We start from the raw sequence: 7,177 nt of genomic DNA on the forward strand, positions 1-7,177 counted from the left end.
TTCTTTTTATGTTAACTAATCAAGTATGAATGATAGCATCGTAATCTTAGGTTTGTTCTAATCCTAGTGTTCTTGCTTAAGAACTAATCGAACCAGAGAGAGAGAGAGAGATCGGATGCTTTGTTTGTGAAAGAATGAGATTGTATTATTCCATGAGTAATGAGTTCCTTATATAGGATTACATAGTTTGTAGACCAAGTCTAATAACTTGGAGTAGGGAACAAGTAACTTGGAGTAGGGAACAAGTAAATCTAGAACATTCCATACTAGACATCACACAATATTCATAACACTTCCCCTTGATGTCCATTATGCATGCAAGATGCTATCTCCACTACAGGAAATGTAGGTAGTAATAGCGCACGAAAAGCGCTATGACTCATTTTTAATAGCGCTTCCTTGGACGCTCTGACATCGCCCGTTATAATAGGTCTGACCCTTTTAATAGCGGCTTTTCTTTGTGCTGTAATTAAGCGTACAATAATAGCGTGTTTAATTATGCAATTGTTAATATTTATAATAACGTTTTACAAATGTTATTAAAACCTAATAATTTGTGTTATTAATTAGTTTTTAAATTATCCGAAAATTTATTAATAATAATATTATAAAAACTAAATTAACCAAATATAATTGAATTTAGAATTAATCCAAATTTTAAAAATTAAATTTTATTCATTAATTAAAATTTGTTTACAAATAAAATCAGTTTATACATTAAACCAGAAAAAAAACCATAACCTAATTAACCAAACTTAAATAAACTAAAAATTTAATAACTAAAAAATTTAAACAAAACCTAATAAACCAAAATCTACAGCTCTACGTCTCTTTCTTCTCTTCTTGTTCGGCTTCACCTACACCACCACCACCACTAGCTTTCTCTGCCATCTCCTTAAGCCTATGTTCTCTTACATCATCTCAATGGCTTGAGATGTCACAGCTAAAGTTTTTGTACCTCTCTTTCTGGAAAGTTAAGCACTAGCATCAGACAAGATCTGAAGAAGCTCGGCTCGGGACTTGGCAGCCTGTTCAAATTTTTTCTTGTAAACAAGACACTCTCTCATCACTTTTACCAACTTCATCCAAGATTTCTGTTGTAAAAAAAATCCACACCACACAAGAATTAATAAAAGCTTTGCAATGTCTGTAAGAAAGAAAGTTATGGTTGAGAGATTTATCTGCAAATTTTGCAGTAAAGTTCCACAAGTAATCTCCCCAACAAAAGAACCTTCAGCATCTGTGACCACCATTGTCGTGAACTCACAAGGTTACCTGCAGAAAAATATCAAAACAAAAGAAGACCATAACTAAACTAAGAGTATGATATGTATATAACTCATGACAGTGATTAATGGACATTACGCATCAGATTGCAATGAAATCTTAATTAAGAACACAAAGCTAGGAGCAAAGCAAGAAACTCACATAGCTTTTCTCAATCAAAGTTGAAATCTTTTTCCAAATCCAAAAACACATCCTAATCACTCTTATAAATGATTTAACTTCAGAGACAAAAAAAAAATTAAACCAGCTCTGCTCAACGACCCACTTCGTGTACCGAAATCAAAAAAAAAAATCAAAGAGAGAGAGAGAGAGAACTTTAACGGCGAGGTTAATGGCAAAGAGAGGCTGAGACTTCCCTCTTTATTCATCTCCGGCGAGATGAACCATCGAAGCCTCTTCTCCCCATCTTTTTATGAACAGCCGTCTTCCGCCTTGCCACCGGCGCTGCTCCGCCATCTCTGTTTGTGGTTCGAATCTGACTCGAGTCAAGTGTTGTCGACGAATCTTTCATCATGGCCGAGTGAAAGAGAGAGAGGTTTGTATCCAGCAGGTTGAATCGTAAAGAGAGGGAGAGAGAGATGGAGAAGATTGAGTCGTGAGTGAGAGAGAGATGGAGAGACAGAGATGCAGAAGATTGATCTTAGGCCACACGATCAAAAACAATCAATGGTCACAAATGGTAATCCTGGTTTTTAAAAGATTGACCAATAAGGAGAAAGGATGAGGATTGGCAGAGATTGATCTGTGACCATTAGATTGAAAACAATCAAATGGTCAAAAATTAACCAATCAAAAACTATTTTTAATCATTGTTTTAAAACTTATAATTTTTTGTTTAACTAAATTTATTTATAGAAAATTAAACTATATTCTAATTATTGTTATATTTATTTTTTATTTAAAATTTAGAGTTTAAAAGTATGAGTTTAGAGTATATGTAATGTGATTTAGGGTATATGATTTGTGTTATGGTATACATTTAGATTTTAGGGTTAGAGTATTAGATTTGAGAATTGATATTAAATTTTAAAGTTTTAAACTAATAAAAATTAGAACTTTAAAACATTTAGTTAGAGTTTAGGGTTTGTGATTAATTTAGGGTATGATATATATATATAAGTATAAAGATTGGATTTATGATTTTGTATGTAGAGTTTAAGTTTGGTATAAGAGTTAGAGTTTAATATAAAAGTTTATAATTAAGATTCAGATTTGAAGTTTGTTAAACTTTTAAAATTTATATTGGAAATTTATATTTAGTGGATGAATGGTTTATGGTTGAAGTTAGGATTTAGGGTATAGAATTTGATGAAGGATCTAAGGTTTACATTTAATATTTTGAATGGAGTTTTTAAATTAGATTTAAAGTTTAAGTTTTGGCTTTAAAATCTGAAAATTTTATTTAAAGATTCTATCTAGTATTTAGAATATCATTTAAATTTGAATTTTAGGGTTTAGGGTATTATACTTAGGGTATTAGATGGATTCGGGTTGCATTAGTATATTTTTATCAAACTATATTTTTATATAAAGTTTAAAAGTTTAAAATTTAGATTTTAGGATTATATTTAGGGTTTAGGAGTTAAATATATTTAGGGGTTAGGGGTTAAAAATAATTCTTTAATTTCACTCTTAAATATATAATAAATTAGGGATGTGGTTAGAAGTTTAGGGATTGAAGTTATATTATGATTATACTCATTTATTTAAATTTTATAGTTTGTATAGTTTAGGGTCTAGAACTTAAGATATTTATTTTTTTGTTTTTCCCAATTTATCATCATTGTTGGATTTTCTTTTTTATCATATTAAAGTAAATTTTTATTTATTTATTTACTTATTAATTAGTTCTTTTAAAATCATTAATAAATACAACTCACTCTAATAAATCATTAATAAATATAAATTTATCAAATCTCAAATTATAATTTTTATCCTTTTAGGGTATGTTTAGGGTTTAGATTTTTTTTTAGAATCATGGTTTATGAAATAGAGTTTAGGGTATATAATTATGATTTTGAAAATTTGAATTAAGTATATAGTTTTACACTAGACAATGTTTTAAATGATTTATATATTATTTTTTATTTATAATTTATGTTAACAATAGTTTTAAATGTTTAAAAACAGAACAAAAGACAAACTCAACGATGAGTTTTATAACATACAAAGTCAATACATATTGTTTACAAAAGGAGATGATGACTTGGTGGAGAGAGAGAGACTCGAGAAAATGGCTGTACTACAAGGCACCATGAAGTATTATCTTCAGTCTCCGGTGAGCAGAGGCAGCTAGCACCACTACCACAATGCCGTGCCTCCTCTGTGTTCAAGCTCACGACCACCAACTCTTCTCACGACAACACTTCATGCTAGCCTTTGTATGGCATTTAGTTCCTATCACAAGTCAAAGAGGGAAAAGTAAGAACCTACTTCAATTTACCAAAGGAAAAGAATGTTTGGAGAATCTAAAGCAATTGAAAGAGATTTGAAATCAAAGCACCTTGAGGTTATGCTCACCACAATCAACAGCAATCTTATCTGGCTGTAAAGCCTCATACTCTTTGACATCTTTCTCTTCCAAGTAAAAAAAAAAGGAAGGTCAATCTTAAAAGGAAGAATCTCTATACCTGCTCGAGAATCGACTCCACAGCCTCCTCAAACCCAACAGCAAGCATCTGGTCAGCTTCGTCAAGCACCAAGTACTCAACTTCACCCAGCTCCCTGTTTACACTATCAGAAACTGATCAAATCGAAACTCAGTTCTTAAACAGCTCATACTAATTTCAAAATTGTCTTAAAACTTAACAGAATCATAAACAGATTAATCACTCTTCTAAAACCTAAACAGCCAGATAACACAGATTCTACACAAGCAAACAAAGCTTTGGAACATGGAAAAAAACTCGAAAGTGTCAAACTTTTGTTTATTGGCGACCAATCACACGCAAAGGGTAAAGGGCTGACCTTTGGCGTGAAGAAATTGGGAAGCTTGAGGAAGTAGGTGTGAGTATGGTGGTAACACTAATTCATCTTTTTCTTGTAAAATCAAAACAAAATGAGAGAGAGAGAGAGAGAAAGAGAGAGAGAGAGAGAGATGGCGGATGAGGGATATGGCGATGATGGTGATGGCGGTGACGAGCTGGTGGTGGTGGGATAATGAGCGATGGGGTCAAAAGGAGTGTGGTGATGAAGCTTCAATCGATGGTGACTAGAGATGAATCTGAGAATTTGAGGAAGTCAAGTGGATTGAAGGGAGGAGTGTGCGGCGGAGCAGGAAGCGGAGGAGCAGGGGACGGTGGCGGCAGAGGAGGAGAGGGAGGTGGGTGAAGGTGGGGGTTTGGATTCGCAGAGGATGCAGGTGAAAGGACGGCAAGGGGACGTAGAGGGAGAGGAGGTAGTAGCTTCCAGAAGTAGAGGGAGGAAACGTGCGGAGGAGCGGGAGGAGGATAATTTGAGGAGGTGGAGAGGAGAGGAAGAGTGTTTGGAGGCTGAGAGAGAGTGTGTGAGAGAGGGAGAAGAAGAGGTGATGATGACGAAACAGAGAAGTAGAAACAGTATTGGAGAATAATAGCCAAGTAGAGGAAGAAGATGCAACACGTTTTCATGTCTGATATATTTGTAGGAATGGTCAAATTTTGTATATAAAAAATAAAACTAAAATTTGGGATATTTAACATTTACGATAGCGTTATAATTTTTGATCTGAATTGGTAAGGCGCCTACACTTAATAAATTAACGCGGTTAAATTTTTATTTTCCCGCGATACCAAATATAGCGTTTTAAATTTATAAACGCTATTAAAAAAGCCAGTGTTAATATATAATAGCAGAAATGTCAAAAACGCTATAATTTGATGCTATTAATACTCACATTTCCTGTAGTGTTCGTTAAAACGAAAATTGTAAATGCCATAACCGTCTAGAGTTTGGTAATGCGTTTGGAATACTGCCTCGTTAAAACCTTTTCCATGGTAAACCCAAAAACCCAATGTGGTAAAAACGGGAAGCCATGGATAGGAAAAAGAGTACAGCCGCATTACTTCCCCTGAAGTGAACATCACTGAAGGCTTCTCAGTGATCGCATACCAATCTGCTGCATAAGCTTCCTGAGCGTGCATGTTGGTAATGCCTTAGTGAAGAGGTCGGCTGAGTTCTCGCTTGATCTGACTTGGAGTACCTTGACCTCTCCTTCCTTCTGTAGATCATGGTGAAGAAGAACTTGGGGAGAACGTGCTTAGTCTTGTCACCCTTGATGTATCCATCCTTGAGCTGAGCTATGCAGGCCGCATTGTCTTCATAAAGAATGGTCGGCTCGTCTTTACCATCCGTGATTCACATGCTGTCCGAATATGGTGTGTCATGAGTCTCAACCAGACACACTCTCTACTTGCTTCATGGATCGCCAATATCTCCGAGTGATTGGATGATGTGGCTGATATAGTCTGCTTGACTGATCTCCATGAAATGGCCGTGCCTCCATATGTGAAAACATAGCCGGTCTGGGACTTAGCACTGTGTGGATCGGATTGGTAACCTGCATCAGCAAAACCAACCAAATTTCTTTGTTTTGGTTAGCATAAAATAAACCTACATCCTTAGTTCCTTGTAGGTATCTTAGAATGTGTTTGATCCCATTCCAATGCCTCATGGTCGGACATGAACTGAATCTGGACAATAGGCTCACAGCAAAACAGATGTCCGGCCTAGTATGTGTAGTCAAGTACATCAAGGCGCCAATAGCACTGAGGTAAGGATACTCTGGACCAAAGGACCTCTTCATCCTCAGCCTTAGGTCTAAACGGATCAGTGTCTAGACCAAGGGATCTTACAACCATGGGACTACTAGTGGATGACACTTATCCATGTTGAACCTTTTAAGAACTTTTCAGTATAGGTCTTTTGATGCACAAGGATTCCATCTTTAAGATGTTCAATCTGTAGTCCCAAGCAAAACTTGGTTTTTCCCAAATCTTTCATCTCAAATTCTTTTCTTGAGATATTCAATTGTTTGGAAAATCTCTTTGGGCCGTTCCAAGTATGTTTAGATCATCAACATACACGGCTATGATCACATAGCCTGGCCGGATTTCTTAATGAATATACATGGGCTTACTTGATCATTCTTGTAGCCTTCTTTCAGTAAGTACTCACTCAATCTGTTGTACCACATACGAAGATTGTTTTAATCCGTACAAAGCTTTGTTAAGCTTGATGCAATGCTTTCTCCGAGAACCTTTAGCATCCTTAGGTATTTCAATACATCCTGGTACTTTCATGTATATGTCATTGTCCAGTGGTCCATAAAAGATATGCGGTTACTACATCCATTAACCGTAAATCAAGATTTTCTCTTATGGCCAGACTTATAAGGAATCTGAATGTTGTTGCATCCACCACGGAGAATAGTCTCCTCATAATCGATTCCTGGTCTCTGTGAGAATCCTTGTGCAACAAGTCGGGCCTTATACCTCACGACTTCACCATTCTCATTTCTCTTTCTCACAAAGACCCATTTGTAACCACACTGGTTTTAGATTGTGTGGTGTTAGAGTATTGGTCCAAAAACACCTCTCTTCTTGAAAGAAGTTTAACTCCACGTTTATGGCTTCTTTCCACTTAAGCCAATCTTTTTCTTTGCATGCATTCATAATGGACGTGGGTTCTAGATCCTCATCATTTTCAATGATCTCAAGTGCTACATGATATGCAAATAAATTCATCCATGTCGACATGTTTTCTGTTCCATTGTTTTCCAGACATGAAATAGTTTATTGAGATCTCTTCATTGTCAGGTGGTTCAGAACCCTGAGTTTTGGCGTCCCAAATCTCATTAGGCCCTTTAGCAACCATGCCAATGTTCATGTCTGAGGATGCTGGTACGCCGGCC

General features: G+C 35.7%; 2 long non-coding RNA genes across 4 annotated transcripts; both read right to left on the reverse strand.

The window, feature by feature from the left end:
* Nucleotides 1–655: 655 nt before the first annotated feature.
* Nucleotides 656–1,998, reverse strand: LOC108839787 (uncharacterized). The gene is made up of 2 exons (XR_001947755.2): nt 1,603–1,998; nt 656–1,275 (listed from the first exon to the last, which is right to left on the reverse strand). It is a non-coding gene; the product is annotated as an uncharacterized LOC108839787 (long non-coding RNA).
* Nucleotides 1,999–3,344: 1,346 nt separating this feature from the next.
* LOC130498090 (uncharacterized) lies at nt 3,345–4,879 on the reverse strand. 3 transcript variants are annotated; one of them, XR_008937044.1, is made up of 4 exons: nt 4,255–4,878; nt 3,918–4,011; nt 3,791–3,832; nt 3,345–3,684 (listed from the first exon to the last, which is right to left on the reverse strand). It is a non-coding gene; the product is annotated as an uncharacterized LOC130498090 (long non-coding RNA). The 3 variants fall into 3 exon arrangements; XR_008937042.1 differs by having other exon boundaries at nt 3,791–4,011; nt 4,255–4,879; XR_008937043.1 differs by lacking the exon at nt 3,791–3,832 and having other exon boundaries at nt 4,255–4,875.
* Nucleotides 4,880–7,177: the final 2,298 nt, after the last annotated feature.

The sequence above is a fragment of the Raphanus sativus genome, chromosome 2, assembly GCF_000801105.2.
Source record: "Raphanus sativus cultivar WK10039 chromosome 2, ASM80110v3, whole genome shotgun sequence".
Classification (NCBI taxonomy): Eukaryota; Viridiplantae; Streptophyta; class Magnoliopsida; order Brassicales; family Brassicaceae; genus Raphanus; species Raphanus sativus.